Raw genomic sequence first — 26081 nt, forward strand, 5'->3', positions numbered from 1 at the left:
ATGACCAGTCTCTCAACAGCACCCAAGACATTTGAGGACTGGAGATTTTCACTTCGTCACAAGTGTGGAGTTTATTTTTGGAGGGTTGATTTGACAGATAATTTAGGCATGTCATTTGTTTCTTGACATTCTAGAAGCAAAAAATATCCTTTTACTGGAAGCTCAAACAGTCTTTATGTTCAATTTGGCTACAAAATTTCTGGCAGAAGGAATACCAGTATTTGTTTGCACTCAATCCCTGTACTCATGATAAAAACTTCTCAACCCCATTGGCATCCATTCAGAAATGCCACCAAGCATATACAACTGAAAAAGAAATTAAAAAAGCCAATTATCCTTGAATTTAAACCTAAGGAAAATTGATGGAAGTGGAACTTTAAGCACGAGGTACAGTTTTAGTGTTTCTAATTATAGAGATATATTTCCATGATTTAGATATCTGTATCTGTCTATCTATAAAATTAAACTTATTTCTTTCTACCCAATCAGTGGTCTTGTCAATATGGGAACATTAAGATTAAAAGTCAGTGGAGAGAAGCATGCCTTGCAAGTATGAAATCAAGAGACATGTTCACGTGTTTTCAAGAAAATCTAGAACATATCACTTAATTACAGGCAGTGGTTTCCAGTTTCATTTTGATAGTGTGAGAGAGGAAAAAAAAAAAAAACTTTAGCATATTGTTAGCAAAAGCCAAATCCTAATATCAGTGCACAGTCTCAGTAGGCAGGCTGTGCATTGACAAACTACATGAAGACAGACCTAGAAGGACTCCTCTCTTTCTCTTAGCCCTGCTGTAGGGGTACATGCCTGCATGTGTTGGTACTGCACTTCCAGTCCTGAAGTAGCCCACACCATGGTACGTCAACATTTGAGTATCTGACAAGTGGAAGCAGATGTTAGAAATGTACAGTTTGTTTCTCATTGGAGGAGAAATCAGCAACTGGGCATTTTCTTTAGGGAAACTTGTTCATTTAAATACACCAGGTCTAGAACAGAAGTGGTCACTAAAAGAATGCAGACTATCCTCTCTTTTAACACAAACACTGATAGCAACTCTGCCTCTCTTTTTTAGTCTTTGTAACTGTATTTGGAAAATAAAAACACAACAACAACTACTCTGGTAGCACCTTAAAGACTAACAAAACATGTAGATAGTATCATGAGCCTTCGTGGCCACAACCCACTTCTTCAGATGACAGATGAAATGATTGGAAAGTGAGTAAACTCCCTTGCTGTTTGTCACAGCTCTCTCAAAGAGACCCTACCAGAAAAACAAACAAACAAACAAACAAACAACCTGACAAACTCTCCGATTCACAAGTATTTAAATTACCTTTAAAAAACTTAGGGGTGCCCCAGGCAAACCAGGAATAGTTTTCATAGATAACAAATATGGATCTTCACATCCCCCAGTCCCTTGTGTGAATCAACAACTTATTTTGCATAAAGGGAAAAAAGGAGAAGTTAGTGGGTTTCCTGGAAGTGTCATCTAACCCTGAACTGCAATATAAAAAAGGAAAGCTTTACATTAGCCCATCTTGGATTCTGAGGCTGAATACCCAAAACATGCTTCATCTCTTGTCGGATCTCATGAGACTCTTTCACTGCAATATTGTCCCCACACCAGGTTTAAGGTTCAGCTACACAGTCTGCTCATCAGAGATTGCAGCTCTAGTGGTAACTGAGCAGAAACAAATACTCTAAAAGGTATGACTTCATTTGTGGTGCCATGTAGAGGACAGACACTAGTACGGGTTTAAACAGCACTGCTGATGGTGATCCTTACATGAGATCCCTGTATGCATAAAATATGTGAGGTAAATGCCATAGCTCCATAAATGCCAATGCAGGAACTGAGTCTGATCCATTCTGTATTTAATCACTAAAGCAAGGTCATCATGTGGTATCTAGGATTCTTTAGAAAATCCACATCCCTAAGTGCCTGTCCTCTCCTGCTCTTTCACTTGGATTTGGCATCACTAGCCAGCTAGTGAAGTTACATTTTGGGTGACCCTGTCAGGTATGGTGTGTTAATTACAGGTCCGCTGCCCTTTTGTCACACAATAAGAAGGCTAACAACATTTCATTAACTAAACTAAACTCTAGTTAAAGTATAAAGTGAATTTTAATCCAAAATTGATCATTTTGGCAAAGTAGGCCCATCTGCTGATCACCTAGGTAAAAAAGGTGTGCCTATAAAAATACACTCCACTCTGGAGGTCTTTTCCCACAGGTCATGAATAAGCAGCAGGAGTCAACTGAATCATATTCTGAGTTACCTATGAAAGGTAGTCGGTAGCTGGGTTTTGATGCAGTCAAAATGCTGTTTGGAAGCTACTCCACAAAGTACTCTGCATTCTAACTAAATGTTATTTGGCTCCCACCCCAGGATCCACTCTTGTGAAATATGTTGAATTTTGTGCTGGTGCATGGGAAACCTGTCCCTTGGTTGCATACAAAAATGTTCCCTTAACTGTTCCTATACCAAGTAAAGCATGGTTAAAGCAGATAATTTGTATAAGAGTCAAAACCTATTTAAACAATTTACTCATCTCTGCAGGTAGGGGCAAAACAATACTGATGTGCAAGTTTTCCATGCACAACAACAATTAACAAATATATCAGATGTACAGGTACAGTAATATCTCACTCACTGTGATGAAATTTCAGCCCCAATTCTTGGATATACAACATTAGTCATGATGGCAACTTTTTTTGCTAAACAGCTAAGTAAAAGAAATAGTCAGAGGCAAAAAGGCATCATTTAAACAGTAGAAGTTAAATCCTAGTAAGGATAATGGAAAGGAACATTAACTCCAGGAACTGAAGTGCAAAAATATAATCAGGAAGTCCAAAAACAATTTGAGGAACAGCTAGCCAAAAAGTAACAACATGTTTTTTTGTTAAGGATATCAGAAGTGGAAGTCTGATGATCAACCAGTGGGGCCACTGGATGATCAAGATGCTAAAGGAGCACTCCTGGACAATAAGCCTTGTAGAGAAACTAAATGAATTGTTTTTCATTGCTGAGGATGTCAGAGAGAGATTCCCAAAACTGAGCTATTCTTTTTAGGTGACAAATCTGAGGAAGTGTCCTAGATTGAGGTGCCAGTAAAAGGGATTTTGGAACAAACTGATAAACTAAACAATAAGTCACCAGGACCAGAGGGTATTCACCCCAGAATTCTGAAGGAACTCAACTGTGAAACTGTAAAATGTAACCCACCATTTCAGTAAACTTCTGTACCAGAAGATAGGAGCAGAGCTAATGGGAAACCAATATTGAAAAGAGACTCCAGAAGTGATTCTGGCAATTACAGCAAATAAGCCTGGCTTCAAACCCAAACAAACAGGTTGAACCTATAGTAAAGAACAAAACAGAGACACAAATGAACCTGATTTGTTGGGGAACAAGTTTTTCCTTAAATATACAATTGGGTTCTCTTTTTCCATAAAATCCTAGGAGAGCAGTGATCCCCGACCAATGTGGTATGTAATTTTTCCACAAAAATTAGCCTCTGTACCAGATGGCTAGAAGGTAGCTAACATAACACCAATGTTTTAATATGTTTCCAGAAGTAATCGTGATTGCTATGGGCTGGAGAAAATAACTTCAGAACCAAGTAAATTGGTTGAAAATTGTAACATAGAACAAAATTATCAAAACAAATAGATATGGGACCAACCAGCTAAATAGTAGTTCTGTAGAAAAGGACCTGGGGGTTATAGTGGATGAGAAGCTGGATATGAGTCAACAGTGTGCCCTTGTAGCCAAGAAGGCTAATGGCATATTAGGTTGTATTAAGAGGAGCATTGCCAGCAGATCCAGAGAGGTCATTATTCCCCTTTATTCGGCTCTGGTGAGGTCACATCTGGAGAATTGTGTCCAGTTCTGGGCCCCCCACTACAAAAAGGATGTGGATGCACTGAAGAGGGTCCAGCATAGGGCAACGAAAATGATTGGGGGGGGGGGTTGGAGGATATGACCTATGAGGAGAGGCTGAGGGAGTTGGGTCTGTTTAGTTTGCAGAAGTGAAGAGTGAGGGGGGATGTGATAGCAGCCTTCAACTTCCTGGAGGGAGGTTCCAAAGAGGATGGAGAAGGGCTGTTCTCAGTAGTGACAGATGGCAGAACAAGGAGCAATGGTCTCAAGTTGAGGAGGGAGAGGTCCAGGTTGGATATCAGGAAAAACACTATTTCACTAGGAGGGTAGTGAAGCACTGGAATGGGTTACCTAGGGAAGTAGTGGAGTCTCCATCCCTAGAGGTGTTGATTTAGTTGGGATTGGTCATGCCTAGAGTAGGGGGCTGGACTTGATGACCTTCTGAGGTCTCTTCCAGCTCTATGGTTCTATGCTGAGAAAACTGCAGCTTCTGTAAAGAGAAATCATTCCTCACAAATGTACTAGCATTCTTTTAGGAGATCAACGACATGTTGACAAGGGGGCTCCAGAGACAATAGTGTATTTAGATTTTCAGAAAGCCTTTGTCAAGGTCCTCCTTATGGATCAGTAACTGGTTAAATGATGGAGGGGGGAAAGTGGGAATAAATGTCCTGTTTTCAGAAGGGAGAAAGGTAAATAGTAACATGCCTGAGGGACTGGGATCACTATGTTCAACATATTCCCAAATGATCTGGAAAAAAGGATTAAAGAGTGAGGAAGCAAAATGTAAGTCCCAAGCAGACTATGAAGGTTTAAAAAATTGGGGGATGAAGCAACAAAATGGCAGATGAAATTCAGTGTTGATCAATGCAAAGTAATAAACATATAAAATGATGGCATCTAAATTTGCAGTTACCACTCAAGAAAGTTTTTGGAATCGTTGTTAATACTTCTCTGAAAACATCCATTCAATGTGCAGTGGCAGTGAAAAAAGCCAACAGAATGTTAGGAATCATTAGAAAATGGATAGATAAGACAGAAAATACCATATTGCCTCCATATAAATCTATGTTATGCCCACATCTTGAATACTGCATGTAGATGCGGTCACTGCATCCCAAAAACAGATATATCGGAATTGGCAAAGATACAGAAAAGGACAACAAAAATGATTGGGCATATGAAACTGCTTCCATATGAGGAGTGATTAACAAGACAGGAACTTTTTGGCTTGAAAAAAAGAGACGCTTGGTGGGGGGAGGAGGGAGTATGCTAGAGATCTAAAGATTATGACAGGGGTGGAGAAAGTAAATAAAGGAAGTGCTATTTACAAATCCTCATAACACAGGGGTCGACAGCCTTTGGCTCTCAGCCCATCGTGATAATCCTCTAGTGGTCTGCGAGATACTTTGCTGATGTTGGCCATATGCATGGCCCCATTTCAGTGTTACTAGCCAATGGGAGCTGTGGGAAGCAGCATGGGCTACAGAGACGTGCTGGCTGCCACTTCCTATAGCTTCCATTGGCCAGGAATAGTAATCCATGGCCACTAGGAGCTGTGGTGAAGGGGCAGTGCCTGCAGATGTTAAACGTCAGCAAGATGTCTCATGGCCCACCAGTGGATTACCCAGATGGGCTAAGAGCCAAAAATTGTGGACTCAATAATAACACAGGAACTAGGAGTCACCAAATGATATTAATAGGTGTCAGATTTAAAGCAAACAAAAAGGAAGCATTTCTTCACATGGTGCAAAGTCAACCTGTGGAACCCTTTGCCAGAAGATATTGTGAAAGCCAAGACTAACAGGATACAAAACAAGAACTACATAAATTCATGGAGAGTAAATCCATCAATGGCTACTAGTGAAGATGGGCAGGAATAGTATCCCTAGTCACTGTTGGCTAGAAGCTGGGAATGGACAACAGAAGATGGACTGCTTAGTTTATTTCTTCTGAAACAGCTGACATTGGCTACCGTCAGAAGGACGGTTAGATGGATATTTGGTCTGACCTAGCATAGCCATTCTTAGGTTCTTAACTGCATCTGCCTGTGAGTGATTTAAGAATCATATCATAGCCCCAGCTCTTCAAAGCTGTAAGGTGGTCACCAAACCAAAATAGTTCTCAGACTATTTTGCTTCAAAGTGAAAATGAAACATATGATTTAGTAACTGTTCTTCATTACTGACCACATTATTTTGCTGACAAACCAATTAATCCTCATATTTCAATAAATCCCTCTGTGTGCATTGACATTTTTCAGTGCTCAAAAGAATGAGGGTCAGATACAGATTCCAATTACAGGCAGTCCTCCGGTTACGTACAAGATAGGGACAATAGGTTTGTTCTTAAGTTGAATTTGTATGTAAGTCAGAACTGGTTCCAGATTCAGCTGCTGCCACTGAAACTGACCAGGGGCTGACTACAGAAAGCCGGAGGCAGAGTTGCTCTGCCCCCAGCTTCCTGGAATCAGCCTGATCAGTTTCAACAGTTGCTGAATCTTGAGCCTGGGACTGAACAGCTGGGGCGCTGCCAGGTAGGTTCCCACAGGACCAACCCGTCAGCACCCCAGCTGCTCTACCCGAGGCATCCTGCAACAAAAGCCTGGTCTGCTGGGGTGGGGGGGCGCACTAGCTACGCCCCCTCCCCCCAGCACACCAGGGAGACCCGAGCAAAGCCGCACAGGCGGAGGGACCCCGCCGCCCGTGTGGCTTTGCTCCTGTCTCCCTGGTCTGCTGGGGAGGGGGGGTCAAACAAAGCCGCTGGACCCCCCCAGCAGACCAGGGGGACAGAAGCAAAGCCGCCCAGGCAACAGGGGTCCCGCTGCCTGGGCGGCTTTGCTCCCGGGCAAACGAGCAAAGCCGCCCAGGCGGCGGCTTTTCTCGGGTGTCCCTGGTCTGCTGGGGGGGTCCAGCGGCTTTGCTGGACCCCCCCCCCCAGCAGACCAGGGAGACCAGGAGAAGCTTTTCTCGCCCCGGAGGACATGGGCGGCGACCCGCCGCCCGTGAGCTCCGGGGCGAGAAAAGCCCCATTCGTAAGTTCGGTTCCGACGTAAGTCGGATCTGCGTAAGTCGGGGACTGCCTGTATATGATCATATATGAGGAGCAACTCCTCTGAAATCAGTTGAGTCACTTACACTGATGCAGGTAAGATCTGAATGAAACCTAAAAGAACATAAACCCATTTTGAACTCTAATGACCCATTAGACAGTTAGATCCATCTGTTTAGAATAATCTGCTATTTATGGCTAAAAGAAAGGTTCTGAAATCCATGAAATCAAGAGAACTTGTCAAATATTCAGAGGTCAGCAATCTACTGAGAAAACTATAAGGATGTCAGCTTCTGTAATAATCTTGAAGACCGTGGCATATTTGAAATGTGCTTTGCCAAATAAAAGGATGGCATTCTAAATCATGGCATCTATCAAGAAGAAAGTTGACTGCTTAAAGGGGCCCACTGACACATGAATCTGCAATTATGCAACCTTAATACATAAGAAATGGGAGAGTGGTAACCATCCCAGCTCAAAAAATTTCCCGGACATGCAATGATTTATTTGCCATAAATGCAATGAGTGAAAAGCAATGATAAAGGAGACACCCGAGAAAGGTCATAGGTAAGGGCCCTAATAGTGAAATACAGCTTTCACCACAGTTTAAAAATTAAAGGTATTATCAGAGCTTCAGATATGCTGTATTCCGAAATTTCACGCTGCCAATAAACATTTGCTCTGGTGCCTTGCTTGGAATTTTTTATCTATGGGACCATCTGAGTAATAGATCTACCCATAAATCAAATGGACAGTATCTGCTGAGAGGGATTTTAAAAGCCAAAAGACTGAGAGGCCAGTCTTCAGTTGGTTCATACTGAGTGGTGTAGAACTCTCCAAGTCTAAGAAGCTACTACAGTTTACATTTGCTGAAGACTTGGTCAGGAGTCTTCAGAAATGGAAAGCATCTAAAAGCTTCCTTGCCATAAACTATTTGAAAGACTCACAAAAGAAAGTCAGAAAAATAAATCTGAGTACGATCCTTTCTTGGATCATATATCAACAGCTGATTTCATCTTAATTAAACAAACTTTATTACTGCCGATGCAAGAACCAGAAAGAATGCGACTTCATTCACATGCCAGATAGTTGTTCTTATTTTAAGCTACCAGTGGAAAAATTCCCAGCCCACCCCTTTCCTTCTCATCGGAGATGGTTTGATTTGGAGCCATTGAGAAACAATAAACATGAAATGTTATGAGGTCACTGATAGAGGGCTAATTTTCCAGCCTGCTTTCTAGTCCTTTTGCACTTTCTGAGCAATGGAAAGGAAGCCGGTATTCACTTTAAATCTCCTGCTTAGAATATTACCTGTGAGGGGTTCCCAGCAGGTATAGAGGTAGTACACTGGAGCAGAGTAAAACCATCCCATAGTTGGGACCCTTCTTCCAGATGATGTTGTGGTATCCTCTTGCACTGAGAATACTTCTCTGGAGGAGGGAACTCCAGTCATTAGAAAAAAGGGAGGTGTTAGTAATGAGGAATTGATCATTAGAAATATTTACAGCTGTGTTTTTGATGACTGGGAGAACCATATGGTGATTTGCCTGATGCAAAGATTGCGGATCTCTCGAGACATCTAGATAAACTTCTGTGTAGTTCTGGGAAGGAGCTGCTGGTCCTGATGAATAAATAGAATAGAATACTAGGACTGGAAGGGACCTTGAGAGGTCATCGAGTCCAGTCACCTGCCCTCAATACAGGACCAAATACCATCTAGACCATCCCTGATAGACATTTATCTAATCTACTCTTAAATATCTCCAGAGATGGAGATTCCACAACTTCCCTGGGCAATTTATTCCAGTGTTTGACCACCCTGACAGTTAGGAACTTTTTCCTAACGTCTAACCTAAACCTCCCTTGCTGCAGTGTAAGCCCATTGCTTCTTGTTCTATCCTCAGAGGCCAAGATGAACAAGTTTTCTCCCTCCTCTTTATGACACCCTTTTAGATAGCAGTTTTCAGGTATCATGTCTCCCCTCAATCTTCTCTTTTCTAAATTAAAGAAACCCAATTCTTTCAGCCTTCCTTCATAGGTCATGTTCTCTAGACTTTTAATCATTCTTGTTGTTCTTCTCTGGACCCTCTCCTATTTCTCTACATCTTTCTTGAAATGTGGTGCCCAGAAATGGACACTGTACTCCAACTGAGGCCTAACCAGCGCAGAGTACAGCAAAAGAATGACTTCTCGTGTCTTGCTTACAATACAGCTGTTAATACATCCCATAATCATGTTTTCTTTCTTTTCAACAGCATCACACTGCTGACTCATATTTAACTTGTGGTCCACTATAACCCCTAGATCCCTTTCTGCCATACTCCTTCCCAGACCATCGCTTCCCATTCTGTATGTGTGAAACTGATTGTTCCTTCCTAAGTGGAGCACTTTGCATTTGTCTTTATTAAACTTCATCCTATTTATCTCAGACCATTTCTCCAATTTGTCCAGGTCATTTTGAATTATGACCCTATCCTCCAGATTAGTCACAATTCCTCCCAGCTTGGTATCATCTGCAAACTTAATAAGCGTACGTTCTATACCAATATCTAAATCGTTGATGAAGATATTGAACAGAGCCGGTCCCAAAACAGACCCCGGAGGAACCCCACTTGTTATGCCTTTCCAGCAGGATTGAACCATTAATAACTACTCTCTGAGTACGGTTATCCAGCCAGTTATGCATCCACCTTATAGTAGCCCAATCTAAGTTGTATTTACCTAGTTTATTGATAAGAATATCATGCGAGACCGTATCAAACGCTTTACTAAAGTCTAGGTACTGCATGTAGGTACCCATGTCATAGGGAGGAGTAGGAGAGAGGTTCTAGAGGAGTAGGAGAGAGGTTCTAGGGGCCAAATTTAGGCTGCTAGGAAAGAGATTGAAATCCAGGACCTCTATGGTAGCATTCTCTGAAATGCTTCCAGTTCCACATGCAGGGCCGGGTAGGCAGGCAGAACTTCAGACTCAATGCGCGCATGAGACATTAGTGTAGAGAGGGGTTTAGTTTTATTAGAAATTGGGGAAAAGTTTTGGGAAAGGGGGAGCCTATATAGGAATGATGATCTCTACCTAAGCCAAAATGGAACCAGATTGCTGGCACTTCACATTAAAAAGGTTGTAGAGCAGATTTTAAACTAAGGGCTGAGGGAAAGTGCACATATGTAAAGAAGCACATGGATCAGACAGTAAATAGGAGAGGATGGAAGATAAAGTATGAGTAAGATCAGATGAGAAACAATCAAATGAAAAAAGAGTAACATCAGGAAATGATATACAGATAAATAGTAACAAATATTTAAGTACTTATATATGAATGTTACAAGTCTAAATAATCAGATAGGTGAACTAGAGTGCCGCCTATAAAAGGAAGACACTGATATAATAGGCATCACAGAAACTTGGAGGAATGAGGACAATCAATGGGACACATTCATACCAGGGTATAAAATATATCATAAGGACAGAATACATCATGCTGATGGGGGAGTGGCATTATACATGAAAGAAAATGTGGAATCAAATGAAGTAAAAATCTTAAATGAACCAAAATGTTCCATGGAATCTCTATGGGTAGTCATTCCATGCTCTAATAAAAATATAGCAGTAAGGATATATTATCAACCAGCTGACCAGGAGAGTGATAGCGACTATGCAATACTAAGGGAGATTAGAGACGCTAACGAAACCCCCCTCCCCCAACCTCAGTAACAGTGGGGGATTTCAGCTATCCCCATATTGACTGGGTACACATCACCTCAGGACAGGATGCAGAGATACAATTTCTTGATACCTTAAATGACTGCTTTTTGGAGCAGCTGGTTCTGGGACCCACAAGAGGAGAGATAATTCTTGATTTAGTCCTAAATGGAATGCAGGGTCTGGTCCAAGGGGGTAAATATAACTGGAGCGCTTGGAAATAATGACCATAATGTAATACAATTTAACATCCCTGTGGTGGGAAAAATACCTCAGCAGCCCAACATTGTGGGATTTAATTTCAGAAAGGGGAACTATACGAATGAGATTAATTAAACAGAATTTTAAAAGATACAGTGACAAAAGTAAAATCCCTGCAAGCTGCATGGAAACTCTTCAAAGATAGTATCATAGAGGCACAACTTAAATGTATACATCAAATTAAAAAAAAAAAACACAGTAAGAGAACCAAAACCACATGCCGCTGTCGCTTAACCAACTAAAAGTAGTAATAAGGTAAAAAAGGGATTGTTTAAAAAGTGGATGTAAAATCCTAGTAAGGAAAATAGAAAGGAACAAACTGTCAAATTAAGTGTAAAAAGAAAAAGAAAAGCCAAAAAGGAGTTTGAGCGACAGCTAGCCAAAAAAAAAAAAAAAAAAAAAAGAGTAATAGCAAAATATTTTTGTAAGTTCATCAGTGGGACCCAGGGAGCACTCAAAGAGGATAAGGTCACTGTGGAGAAACTACATGAATTATTTGCTTTGGTCTTCACAGCTGAGGGTCTTAGGGATATTCCCAAACCTGAGCCATTCATTTTAGGTGACAAATCTAAGGAATTGTCCCAGACTGAGGTGTCATTAAAGGAGGTTTTAGAACAAATTGATACACTTAACAGCAATGAGTCACCAGGACCAGATGGCATTCACCCAAGAATTCTGAAAGAACTCAAATGTGAAATTGTGGAACTATTAACTGTAGCTTGTAACCTATCCTTTAAATCAGCTTCTGTACCTAGTGACTGGAAGATAGCTAATGTGGTGCCAATATTCAAAAAGGGCTCTAGAGGTGATCCTGGCAATTACAAACCAGTAAGTCTAATGCCAGTACGGGGCAAATTAGTTGAAACTATAGTAAAGAATAGAATAGTCACACATATAAATGAACATGCAGTAAAACTCCAATAGTCCGGCACTCTCGATAGTCCAGCATCAAAATGGCAAGTGCACCTGATGGAACCAGGATGGAACCTGGAACCGTTTAGGTCAGCTGCTCTCACGTGGGTTACAGCAGGGAGGGGAGGTGCTTGGCTCTGGGGAATGGGGGAGGGAAAAGAGGGGGGGAGAAAGTTGGGTTACACACAGCATCCCGGCCAGCTGATTGAAAAGCTGGCTGCTCAGCACACATACCCCAGTGCCTGGAGGGAGATGCGTGGCTGTACCAGTGGCTCTGGGGACCCGAACATAAGGTTGGGAGGAGGGGGGATTGGGTTGGGAGTATGCAGTACCTCCTGATACTCCGGCATATCCAATAATCCAGCACCGCCTAGGTCCCAAAGGTGCCCGATTATCAGAAGTCTACTGTAGTTTCTTGGGGAATAGTCAACATGGTTTCTGTAAAGGGAAATCATGCCTGGAATTCTACTAGAATTCTTTGAAGGGTCAACAAACATGTGGACTAGGGAGATCCAGTGGATATAGTATACTTAGATTTCCAGAAAGCCTTTGACAAGGTCCATCACCAAAGACTCTGAAGTAAAGTAAGTTGTCATGGGATAAGAGAAAAGGTCCTCTCATGGATTAAGAAATGGTTGAAAGACAGGAAACAAAGGGTAGGAATAAACAGTAAGTTTTCAGAATGCAGAGAGGTAACTAGCGGTGTTCTCCAAGGGTCCTTACTAAGACCAATCCTATTCAACCTATTTATAAATGATCTAGAGAAAGGGGTAAACCGCGAGGTAGCAAAATTTGCAGATGATACTAAACTGCTCAGGATAGTTAAGACCAAAGCAGACTGTGAAGAGCTTCAAAAAGATCTCACCAAACTAAGTGATTGGGCAACAAAATGGCAAATGCAATTTATAGTTGATAAATATAAATTAATGCACATTAGAAAAATAATCCCAACTGTACATACAATATAATGGGGAGTAGCTATAGCTAAATTAGTCAAGAGAGATTTTGGGGTCACTGTGGATATCTCTGAAAAGATCTACTCAATGTGCAGTGGCAGTCAAAAAAGCAAAAAGAAAGTTAAGAATCATTAGAAAAGGGATAGAGAATAAGACAGAGAATATTGTATTGCCTCAATATAAAACCATGGCACGCCCACATCTTGAATACTGTGTACAGATGTGGTTGCCAATATATCTGTTTTGAGATGAGGCATTGAAAAAGGTTCAGAAAAGGGCAACAAAAATGATTAGGTGTTTAGAATAAATCTCATATGAAGAGAGATTAAAAAGATTGGGACTTCTCATCTTAGAAAAGAGACGACTAAGAGGGGGATATGATACAGGTCTATGAAATCATGACTGGTGTGGAAAAAGTGAATAAGGAAAGGTTATTTACTTGTTCCCATAACATAAGAACTAGAGGTTACCAAATGAAATTAATAGGCAGCAGGTATAAAACAAACAAAGAAGTTTTTCTTCACACAGCACATGGTCGGCCTGTGGAACTGCTTGCCAGAGGAGGTTGTGAAGAACAGGACTTGAGCAGGATTCAAGAAAGAACTAGCTAAATTCATGGCGGTTAGGTCCATCTATGCATATTACGTAAGTAAGTTCAAACTGACATTCCAGTACCCAGATACTTGTTCCTAAATGGTATTAGACATGCTCTTAAAAGGCCTGTGTGGAAATTGAGCTTGCAATTTGCCAAGACAACGAAAAAGGCATTCATTTTGTATGGAATTAGCTTGTATCATTGGACACAGCTGGCTACAACTAGCCTACCACTCCACATGTGCAATTAGGGATGTAAAATACCGTTTAATTGATTAACCGGTTAAACATCTTGTTTAACCACTGAAAGGGCAAGGTAGGCAGGTTGCGGGTGAGGGAGGTCACTCCAGCCCAGCTGGAGCAGCCCCCCCTGCTTGCTGCTGGGCTAGAGCAGTCCCTCTCCCTGCCACAGGAAGGAGTGTTCCAGCCCTGCTGGACCAGCCCCTGACTCCAATAATCCAGGGCACCTCATAGGCAGGAGCTGCTCTGACATCCTGCTGAGAGCAGCCACTGCTTGGGGGATGCCCAGACCGGCTGTGGACAGAGGCTTCTCCAAAGCCAGCCTCCCCTTGGGGCTGGAGCAGTCCTCTGCCCATAGCAGGTGGGGAGCTGCTCCAGCTCCCACCGGTTAACTGGTTAAACATTAATATCCGTGTGTGTAGTACTGTGAACGCCTTCCATCTACGAGGTCTGCGCCGCATCCTGGGCATTACCTGGCAAGACAAAGTCTCCAACCTCGAAGTTCTGACTCGAGCCGGCCTCCCCAGCATGTACACCATGCTCCGACAACGTCGCCTGCGTTGGCTTGGCCATGTACGCCACATGGAGGATGGGAGGATCCCAAAGGACATCCTCTACGGGGAACTGGCATCTGGGAAGAGAACCACAGGGCGCCCGAACCTGCGATTTAAAGATGTCGTGAAGAGGGACATGAAAGCCATCGACATAAACACGCAGTCCTGGGAAGACCTCGCAGCAGACCGCCCGAAGTGGAGGGGCACCCTGACCACACAGCTCAAGTCAGGCGAAACGAACATGATGCGTGCATCAGAAGAAAAGCGAGCCCGCAGGAAGTTACGCAACAACAACAGCCAGGGAACCACCTACAGCTGCAACTTCTGCGGCAAAGAATGCCTGTCCCGGATTGGCCTTTTCAGTCACCAACGACGCTGTCCCCGACGCTGTCCCAGACAATCCGACACGAACCAAGACGAGAACTAGGATACGTCATCCATGGTCAACATGACCGACGGAGGCCAACAGTACTATTAATTTGGTCTCAGAGGGTAGCCGTGTTAGTCTGTACCTTTAAAAACAATGAGAAGTCCTGTGACACCTTAGAGACTAACAAATGTGTGTAATATCATGAGCTTTCATGGGTAAAACCATGAAAGTTCATGATACTCTACATATTTCTTTGTCTCTAAGGTGCCACAGGACTACTAACTATACATTTAGTTATGTTTTGAGTACTAGTGGAAATTAGGCTGTATAGATTAGTATAGTAATGAAAAGTAAACCAAATACTCCTATTGGCGTAATGCCTGTTGACTAATATTCAGTCCTATCTTGTCTCCATGCATTGGTATTTGGACACCACCACCTGTCAAGTGTCTGCTGCATATGCAAAACAGTCATTAATAGGAAAAGGAAAAGAGAATTGGTTATAAAACTGACATTATTAGGCCAGAATCATGGAAACACCTTTGATTTCAGGGTGAAGTAACACCAAACCTTCTAAACACAGAACACACCTAAGCAAGAGACAGCTGTGAATGATTTGCTCTACCCTGACCATAAAACTCAACATGATGTGCCAAGAATCTGAATTATGAAGCCAGGGGCAGAGGTGATAGGGGAAAGAAGCAGGCTTCAAGTTATGAAGTGTCACCCACAAAAGAGAGGGAAAATAACAGAAAAACTATGGTTCTCTCAACTCAGATAATTTTTAGTAACCTAGGATGACAATTAGGGCATGACCACAATACAAAACCATATGTTTTTTCTTGGTTCAGCATTTCAAAATGAAACCCATTTTCAAGTAGAAAGCATCCTTCTAAAACAAACAAAATAGTTTTTCTTCATTAAAAAAATTCTGTACTTTTTCATTTTATCTAAAACACATTCTCGCAAATGAAACAATATCTGCCACTTGATGAAAAATAGCCCAGTTATAAAGATGCTAGTTTCCCCTCCTGTTATTCCTAAAAACAGCCATAAAAGGTTCGGATTGCAATATTTAGGGAATGAGGAAAAACGTTGTGCATAATTTGTTAAGAATACAAATTGGTTTTTCAAAAAGAATTTTGTTTTGTCTTTGCATGTCGTACTGAAATCATGGATTTGGTAGTTTGACGATACTAAAATTAAAAAAAAAATCTTCATTTTGGCCCCCATGCTGGACTAACCAGGAGAATCATTTTAAGACCAACTGATTGTATTGTATCTATACAATTGCTTAGGCAATGAAGCAGAAGAGAGCTGCTGAGAAAGCATGGCAGGAATCTACCCACAAAGAAATTAAAGTGAATTGAATTCCGTCATGTTGGGATATGGGAGCTAACGAGGAGGAAAACAATGCTAGAGGACTAGGATGTAGTACACAACATCATGGAATTTCCTGTGTTCCATGTATTACTATAGTGAGAAGAGATGCCAGTCAAGATCAGGGCTTCATGGTCCCAGGAGATATAAAAGCAAATGGTAACAGATGGCCCAGGCCCTGAAGAATTTATAACCAGGTCAACCAACCAGGGGAAGGGAGCCAGGCAAAGGTGGCAGTTGCCCTTGGGCCCATTGATTCAAAAGAGTCTAGAGCCCTGGGCTATTTAAATTGCTGCCAGAGCACCCTGTGGCATGCTGGGGGGGGGGGGGGGGGCTGAGGGTGGGGCAGTGAGAGCACAGTGTAGCTTCCTGCAGGTCCCCTTGGCTGCAAAGGATGAAACAGAGCCAATGTGAGCTGCGAGGTTCTGTGACTACGGCACCAGTAAATAAACAAACCAGGGCCAGTTAATGTGTTTCTGAGGGTAGTCTACATTGCATTCCTCCTTCGAGAGAGGAATGCAAATGCAGACAAACAAAATTGCAAATGAAGCATGGATTTAAATGTCATGCTTCATTTGCATAATGGTATCCGGCCACTTTTCCGAAATACTGTATTTTGAGAAAAAAAAAAAAATCAGTCCACATGGGGTTATTTAGGAAAGAAACCTTTTGAAATAACCCTTAATCCTCATTTTTTAAGGAGTAAGGGTTATTTCGAAGGAAGGGTTTCTTTTCAAAATAACCCCATGATTTTTTCTAAATAGTGTTTTGGAAAAGCGGCCAGATGCCATTATGCAAATGAAGCACGGGAAATTCAAATTCACACTTCATTTGCAATTTCATTTGTCTGCATTTGCATTCCTCTCTCAAAGGAGAAATGCAATGTAGACATACCCTGAGAGTGATTCTACAGAACACTTTCAGAAACATTGGTGTAGTGGGCTCCAACAGCTCTGAGGGTTGGCAGTTCCAGGGAGCATGGACCTGGGCTCCTCCCCACACCTTGACCGGGGGCCCATAATCAGACAAGACTGACAAAGGAAAGGAGAAAGGAATTATTATTTAGAGCGGATTGGGAATTTTTCTACTTTTTTTGGGGGGGGAGGGTGTTTCTTCAATAAGTTTTCAGCAGCTGAAAATGGAAAAATTCCAGATTTCATGTTTTAAGATTTTTGATGAACACTTGATAGTTTTTTGGTCAAAATTGGTATTCCCCCCCCCCTTTTTTTTTTAAATGGAAAAAAAAATTGACCAGCTCTCTTGGAATACTCAAAAAATAGTATTACTAGTCCCATTTTTTAGATTGGAAACTGAGACACAGAGAAGCCCAGGCTATTTCCACACGTGAATAGCACAGGTATAGTGCTGCATCAATACTGCTCTAGTATTGTAGTGTAGATGATTCCTACACTAACAAAGGGGGGGGGGGGTTACAGTAGTTAATCCCCCTCTGAGAGGCAGTAGCTATACTGACTGAAGAATTTCTCCATCAACCTAGCCATGTCTAATCAGGGAGGATAGGTTAACCTAACTATGACACAAATTGCATGAAAATTTCATGGTCACAACCAACTTCTTCAATTGAGATTGTGCCCATGATAGCTCATGATACTATATACCTGTATTTGGGGGGGGGGGGGGGGGAGAATTAGTCTCTCAGATGCTACTGGACCACTTGTGGCTTTAAGTTTTTTTAAGTTACAGACTAACATGGCTTTCCCTCTGAGACTTTGTAACTTTAGGTTAAATTATCTGCATATGAGCTACAAAAATGAGGTTAGAGAGAACAAAAAAGAGCATATTCTCCACATGTATCTATGTGGAGCATATTCTTAGATCAATCATGGTTCCGTTATAAAACACACATCCCTTTAGGGCAGTGATTTCTCAACCTTTTTCCCCATGGAGGAACCCCTAAAATAATTTTTTCATATCCCAAGGAACCCTTATCTATGAAAACGTTTGCTTGGGCAGAAAAAGTTGACAGCGAGGAGCACAATTCAATTACTGCTAAATTGTCAAGAAAATTGATTTGTAAAGAGCTGTTATATATATATGCCAGTTTTCATTGTAAAAAAAAGAAATATATATTATTCCATGATTTCTCATGGAACCCCTGGCAATAGTCTGTGGAACCCCAGGGTTCCGCGGAACCCTGGCTGGGAAACACTGCGTTAGGGCCTGATTCTAAACACTGCTGATATCCTGGTTTCTCATTTAGGACCAACTGCCACTCACTGGATGCTTCAGAGGTCAGCAATAGCTCTGTATGAAGCAAAGCACTTTGCAACCAGGTGAAAGGATGGATGAATTTGTTCACAAATGTGGACATGAATGAACCCCAAAAGCGTCTTAACTTGTACTCAAGCTGTTATTTTTTTCCTTTCTGCACAATATATTGATGAAGAAAGTGTTTTTGTCAAATTTCCATAGAAAATGTTGACTTTTTGACAAAGTAGAAAAACAACTATTTTGGATAAAATCCAAGAACTGTCCATTCAGAAATATTTTGGTGCCTCTCAGGTGGGCTTCCTGGCTGGACTATGTACCCTATACATTAGTCTCCCTTTTTGCTCACCACTGTTCAACAGAAAGAGGCTACATTTCTCAAATTATTTGCTCAAGATAGATTCAGAGCTAGAATAATAAGGGTATTGCAGGTCAGTACTAAGAAGAATTGAAATTTCCGTGAAAGGCAGGTTGTGCAACACTTGTTTGGCTCAAGCTTTCAAATTAACAAGCATTAAATTCTTCAGTGATTAATTTCTCTCTAGCCAAACAAAAATGCTACAGTAATAAGAGGAAAATGTAATGTCCCAAAATGTTTCAAGCAGCTCCAATAATATCCCTAAAACTCAATTTTCTTGCTATATACTGCAAACAAAGTTCACAAATATATTTTACAAGATTTGCCTGGTGTTACTCATGTTCTTAACTAAATTAATTTTTGGTTTTGGAAAATAAAATTAAAGTATATGTGCTTCATCTAAATCATTGCTATAGGATGCTCCTGGAAAGGAGGGGTTCAGCAGCTTGGGGCCAGGAGAGAAGTGCCTTTCCATGGCCACTGCAGATCTGCTGGGTGCAGCCAGGAGAGGAGTGCATGTCCCCTGGCTGGGGCAAGTCTAGGTTAGTCTGACCCCTGCACTCCCCAGCCAGGGTGAGGAATGCAGCAAAATGTGCACTTTCCCCTTGATCCTTGATGAAGGGGAACTGCCAGCAATGTTCCCATATAAATGGGGGGGAAGCTTCAGCCCCTCCCCACCCTCTCTAAAGAGAACCTGGGGGTGGGAGACTCAGGGTTGGGGAGTCCTGGATAGGGGGAGAGGAGGTGGCAATGTCTCCAGCAAATCCCTTTCACCTGCCTGGTGATTCTGTCGGCTTCTCATGAAACCATGCAGAGAAGAATCTTGTTTCAGGCACATCCCATTTTCCTGCCACAACTAAACCTTACCTTGCTTTAAATTATGATAAAAGAGGAAGCTGTATACTGAATTTGGTGATGTAGCTCATACCATTTAGGAGTTCTTGGACACACAGGTTCACTCTCTCAAATATATAGTAGATCACTAAATTCAGTTTTCCTCTAACTCCCAACTAAATTGAGCTGGGACAACTGAATAATAATAAACTGTATACAGCATCTTTAAAAGAATTCCAATGGATTTATTTTATTACTCTAATGCTAAAGTAATTTATTTCCAAATTATAATTTCTTTATATTTTTCTTCATTTGATGCATACAGGAATGGAAGATTCAGCATGGTTTCTAGATAAGTTATATTGCTTTATAATTTTAAGATTTGAGAATGCTTATTTTCAGAAACGGCGTCGATGAAAAAAGGACCTTCTACCACCCTCTAGAACCACATTTCATTAAAAATGCAACCAAAAAAAAAAAAAGCATTCTTCTAGCTTACTGTGGTCTCAGCCTACAGTTTATTATCCAGTTTATAAGAAACATGTTATTCATATAAGTGGCATTATTGGAAACATAAATTAAGATATAAACAGAGATTTCCATTTGTAACTGTTGTGGATTTCATTAGCATGGTTGAAAAATACTTTCCGGCTAGTTGCCTTAGGAATGGTCTGTTTTAATTTGCTTAGTCCTTCCCCTCCCCCCCCCCCCCCCCTCTCCATTTTCTGGCAGTGAGAAGTCAAGTGTTGTAGGAAGGAAGAAATGGAAACACAGAATACAGTCTGTAAAGGAAAGTGATCTCCTTGTGTTCTCTTTGGAGTTCTAGTAGAGCTTTGGAATTTGTACACTAACATAAGAATTGTATTTTTTCCTCGTTTGTTTTAAATTCCATAGCTTATTTTCCTTTGTGTTTCTTATTGTTGTAATGTTATGCATTTGCACAAAGTGTCCAAAGGGTTCCCATGCATGGTTAAAATTGCTGGACTATATCTAGAGAAAGAGATACATTGTTGAGATCCAAAGACATTACTAGTCTGTATTTTGCACAGCAGCTGTGGAATGTTTTAGCTGTTTCTTAAATAAGATAACCATGCTAAAGTAAAATTTTCTACAGCATCTGAGAGACTGAGGTTCTCATATCCATTGAATTTCAAAGAGGAGTTGAGCAGCAATTACTTTAGGCTCTATTAAAAGAGCCAAGTTTAAAGCACAAGGGACAGATCTCAATGGGTTCAAGTATATGTAGATTTACTGATGTCAATAAATACAGTTCCATTGACAACAGGTGAGATTTTCTCCCCAGATGCTTCATTCAAATTCTATTTCTTTTTGTTTGAATCTCTTCCAGTTTTTGATGCTCATAAAATGTGTAATTTCCATTTCTAAGTGGTCTAGCATTGTGTATTGGAGGGAGATCATCAACTTGAAATCTAGTCAGTCTGAAAGAAACTGAGATTAAAGCAGCATTTAAAAGGATCATATGGACAGGCCTCATTCTCTCATCTGTCTACAGCATGCTGAACTTCAGTATATGAATCTCAAATAAGCCGGCAGCTACCACATTAAGCATTGCTTTAGGCCAGGGCAAGTAGTAAAGACCTCACAAAACAATTTTAAAAATCTGCTTATAAGAGGTTAGTACATATTCTATTTTTTAACAGCACAAATGGGTTTAACTTCCAGATCCTCTGCCCATTCTCTCTCTCTCTCAAACACACAATGAGCCATTGCTTATGGCTACATCATTCTGCACTAGCATGTGATTGACCCTACTCTAGGTTATGTTCTTAAATGTCTTTCCACAGATTCAGAAGAAGGCTTTTCATCAATACTTTCTTTTTGGTTTCCTAAATCCAGGCTTACTTATAGTCAACTCTTTCAGCATTGTGGGTTAGGTTTTCAAAGAGCTTAGCCACATCTCTTCCACTTACCTTAATGGGAGTGAAGTGGTTAAACCCCACACACAATGCTTTGAAAATGAAGGAGCATGGGTCAGCTCAAGGACTCAAGCTGGTTGGAAAGACGACAGGCAGTGATGTGTGCCTAGTTTAAGTAGAAGCTCCCAAGAAAAAAGAGCTTAGTGGGTGACTTCTATGTTTCTTATAATGTAGTTGGCAAGGCCACAGACTAGCACACACAAAATATGGTACAGCTGCTTTCAATGAAGGAGAGAGACAGAGAGAATCTTGTTTTTAAGGAGACCAGTGGATTAAGTTGTGATTAACACAGAATCCAGTCCAGGCAAAAAAAAAAAAAAAGAAACTTCTGCAAGGCTCAGATGTGCAGTAACCTTTTAAACATATTTATAGAACCCAGAAGCATATAAACTAGGTATATTAGAAAGGCCACCATTACTGAACTCTTGACAGCATGGACAGTTTGTAGGGTGAGGGTGTCCCTCCCTCTGCTGCGTGAAGTGGAAGAGAGAAAAACTGACTTTCTTTATGAATCACAATTCCTCTTTTACTTCCATCCCTGTAAAAGAGAATGACTCCATGAACTGCAGAGGCATTACTTCAGAGTCATACTGTTGGTACCAAAAGCTGAGTTCCATCCCAGCTCTAGGTCACTTTTCTCAACTGGTTGCCATGGTGAAGTTGATCCTTTATCATACCAGGTATAGGCCTATTCATGATTTTGAGGGCCAAAGATCAGGAGTAGCAATATGGTCACGTCTATGCTACTTACAGCCTCAATTAGCATCAAGGGTCTCTGGGCTATCAACTTCCAGGGGCCAACAGCCAGAACACTACACTACACTACACTGACACTGCTTCAGCCCTACTACATGAATCTAAGTGGTGTGCTGCGATGAAAGTAATTAGGTTGGTGGAGTGGGACTTTACATTGGTGGGAATAACATTGCAGTGTAGATAAGGGCTGTGATTTATTTTTCCTTTGGGGTGTTCTACCCTCACTCCACTCTCCCTAAGGCTTCACCCTTACTCCATCAGTTCCTGACCTCACCCCCAGAGTCCCCACCTGCCGGCCACTTGCTGCTTCCCACCCTTTCCCAAACCACTCCCCCAAGCTGCAGATCAGCTGATTGGAGGTGTTGGTGTTGATCATCTGTGGCTTGTAGGTGCTGAGCACCCACATTTTCCCCCAAGAGTGGCCCAGCACCAGGAATCAACACTGTGGGTGCTGTAGGAGTGTAGATGCTTATAGAGTTAGGTTGATGTAAGCTGCCTTCAGTCAACCTCACTCTGTAATTTAGACCAGTCTACGTAAGTTGGCACAGAACAGTGGTGGGCTTTTAATTGCAGTGTAGATACACCCCCAGAGGCACGCAGGGGTAGTAGTTAGCAGTGTCTGATGAGGGCTCAAGAATGTTCTGTTTCATAACATTAAGGCTCAATACTTAGAGCCCTGTGGTCTCTCTTATCTGGGATTGTACAGCGATGCTGGTGGTGGGAATGGAGGGTGATACAAATACATGGCTGGGAAGAGCTTCCAGCCGAAGGCACTGGCTTCCAGGAGTAATGGGACTATGCTCTGCTCCACTGGCTGCAATTGGGAGCGGAGCCCTGAGGATCAGAAGATACCAATGTCTATCCATACATATCCACATCTGTGGGTAGACTTTCGTTTCCGCGCTTGGCACTATGGATATTGAACCTGGCTGCTGTTGACACAGCTAAGCAGAAGGGTTACATTCATTTGAATGGTACACTATAAAAAATATTAGTAAGCCCCACTATCTCCATGGGCAGATGGGTTGAACCCCAGTTAGATCACTGCTGCAGGAAATATGCAACAAAAGTCATTTATCCTGCAAAAGCACCTCTGTGGCAGCTTTACAGAGGTCAGTCCTTGGACTGTGGTAGAGGGTAGAGCTAGTGAGTCAGCAATTCTCCATTCCAACCATCCCAACAAGTCCAAGGAATATAGTACATAAATTAAATGGACTCATTTGCCTACCCGCTCACATGTGGAACTGCCCTGGAAAGGGCTGGCAGGGAGATACTTGGAAGCAAACTCCTCCAGGAACCATGCTGCTGGAGAGTAGCAGGGATACAAGTTGGACTGGGAAGATACTGGGCCATATTTGACAGCTATTGAGGTCTAGGAAGGGATCTAATTCGCTTGATTATTCCATGGGGCAGGAGTAAACATCTCTCACCAAGGAAAGCCCGTATTGCAATGGTTCTCAACCAAGGATCCAGGACCTGCTGAGGGGATGTAAGCAGATTTAGTGATGTTGACCAAGCAGGGATGGCATTAGATTTCCTGAGGCCCAGAGCAGAAAGCTGAAGCTGTGCCACATGGGGCTGAAACCCAGGGCCCAACACCTGGAGCTGAAGCTGCAAGCTGAACAACATAGCTTCATAAGGGTCCCTGTGCCATGGAGCACAAGGCAATTGCTCAACTTGCTACCCTCAATGCTGGCTCTGGCATTTAGATGCAGAAAGCACAGCTGGACCATGGAGTTATTGCAACACGATTTGTGGGATTGAGGGGGGGGGGGTTATGGAAATTCAGATGATCAGAATTGTGACTCTCAACAGAAATAACCAATATGGGCCATGTTATGGCCCAAAAAATTATCTGCCAAAGTAGCAATTTTGTGTCACACTCAAGAAGCAGTGACTATAGCTGGAAGACCATTAAAAATGAGCAAGATACCATCATGATGCTATGAAATGGAACTGAATCACAATACAAGCATAGAATATACTGCTAGTTACAGTGTAAGGATATGTAGTATTTTCTTTAACAGAAACTTAAATAATAAATAGTCCCTGGTGTGATCTGATTTAAATGCCTTTCCATCCACAAGGAAGAATTGCATCTCTCAGCAGTAACTTGTATGTGCAGATTAATTTTCATACTAGCGAGTACAGCTCATATCTAAATCCATCAGGATCACTGCATTAAAATTCACATTGCCGAAAACTCACACAGAATTGGAGGGAAAAAGCCTCACTGCTGTTAAAGTAATATCAAGCAGAAATAGGAAATAGCATCAACAGGAAACAATAATCATTTTCTTACCTTGAAACTTTTAAAGAGAAGGGATGAGGCTCAGGAAACTATCACAGGAGTCTCAGTCATGTAGTACCAACCAGCATTCCAAAAGAGTGCCAAAGGCAGAGAGTACAACAATAGTGTAACTGTTATGCTAGGTTCTTCTCCTTGGCTGACCTCTGAACTCCACCCCCCCCTTCCACAAGTACTTCTCTGAGGCACATGAAACTTGGTAGCCCAAACCCACAGAGACCAAGTTCAACAGCCTGTATAGAGCTTTTCTCAGGAATTAAAGGGAGTAGCAGCAGTTCCCACACTGCCTGCGGGAAAGGCAGTGATATGCTAACGAGGCCATCTGATGGGGCTCAAGGAAAAGCATTTAACAAGGAGGAAAAGTGTGGGGACTGGAGGTTATTATCCACCAGTATCATATTAACAAATATAAAAATTGTTTAAAGGAAGACTTGTGTTTAAGACCAGCCATTATTTACCATAGCAATCTGTAGTAGTTAGCTACTGATTGCACTGCTACTGTGTTCACCTGGTAATGGCAAACCCCTAGCACAGTTTACAAGGGTTGTATTTCTAAGGGCACCTCAGCAGAAAAGGGGAGGGGGGAATAATCTTGTTCCCAGCTAATTATGGAGGTTAACATGAAAAATATGTTTGTAAGAGAATAGGCTTTTTCTATCTGATCCCAAGTTCACTGAAGTCATACTGTGCTACTCAGTGTTGTATCAGCTATAACAAATGTTACCAAAGATAGGGAAGGGATAATCTAAAGCCCACTGAAGTCCATGAATCTCTCACTGACTCCACAATGAGCTATAGATCCACAATAAATAGCACTAGCTAATATACTCAAAACCAACTCATGATGGTAATAGAGAATGATACGTCAAGAAAATTAACATTTTCTTCCATTGCTTTGTAAAGATATTTTATTATTTTGAAAATCATGCACTCATAAAACACCTAAATCCAGATTCTGCTCTCACTAGTGTTGGTTTAAAAATCTAGCATGACTCTCTTTGGGGTGAATGGTTCTTCTGTTTTATACCCAGCACTATATGAACACCCCATGAGCTAAGGTTCACCAAGTACCGGTATGTTCCAAACACAATTCACACGCAGAATTTCACTGCATTTATTGCTCCCTTTTGCATGATTTGCTTTTTTTTTTTTTTGAGCAGTGGTGCAGTTAGAAGAGGCAGACATAGAAACAAGTGTCCTTCTTAGGATGGCAGGCCTGAACACTATACACTTTAGCCACACATTCCCCTTATGTTTCTCCTCAATTGATCTGGGTAACTAAGCTTCACTTGCTGACAAGAGGAATTTATACTCAAGCCAATTACAAATGAGCTGTTTTACAATGCATTAATGCAGGAGATGAAATCAGAGAAACACAAAAACATGCCATGAAGAAACTTTTTCTTTAAAAAAAATTAATATACCCATTTTAATGTAATTATAACTTTTCAGCTGGCATAACTGAATTAATTCCTAGACAATAACAATCTCCAGACAAAAACATAATTGTTCAAATTAATATGCTAACAAGATACACACACACTTTCAATTTAGGTGATAAATATACTCTTAGAGGTTTGGGAAAACAGCACTGACTAATATAACTGCTTGTTTTCTAAACATTGCAAAATGAAAGACCTGATACTTATTTTGTGCTTCAATGTGATACACATTTTAGGTATTTTATTGAAAAAACACACCACAAAATGACAGTAGGCTCAGATGGTTCTCATCATGACCTTAAAACAACCACAGAT

The 26081-nt window shown here is 41.5% G+C and overlaps 2 long non-coding RNA genes across 3 annotated transcripts in view; one reads left to right on the forward strand and one right to left on the reverse strand.

Moving 5' to 3' along the window:
- LOC142829060 (uncharacterized) overlaps positions 1-24821 on the reverse strand; it is a 63883-nt gene extending 39062 nt beyond the window's left edge. Inside the window, exon 1 of one of the 2 annotated variants that reach the window (XR_012903266.1) lies at positions 24319-24821. This is a non-coding gene — a long non-coding RNA (uncharacterized LOC142829060). The remainder of the gene's footprint in view (positions 1-24318) is intronic. The other variant, XR_012903265.1, reaches the window with a different exon arrangement.
- Positions 1-26081, forward strand: part of LOC112544806 (uncharacterized) — a 61295-nt gene that overhangs the window by 2005 nt on the left and 33209 nt on the right. The window lies entirely within an intron of this gene.

The sequence above is a fragment of the Pelodiscus sinensis genome, chromosome 1 (genome assembly GCF_049634645.1).
Source record: "Pelodiscus sinensis isolate JC-2024 chromosome 1, ASM4963464v1, whole genome shotgun sequence".
Lineage (NCBI taxonomy): Eukaryota > Metazoa > Chordata > Testudines > Trionychidae > Pelodiscus > Pelodiscus sinensis.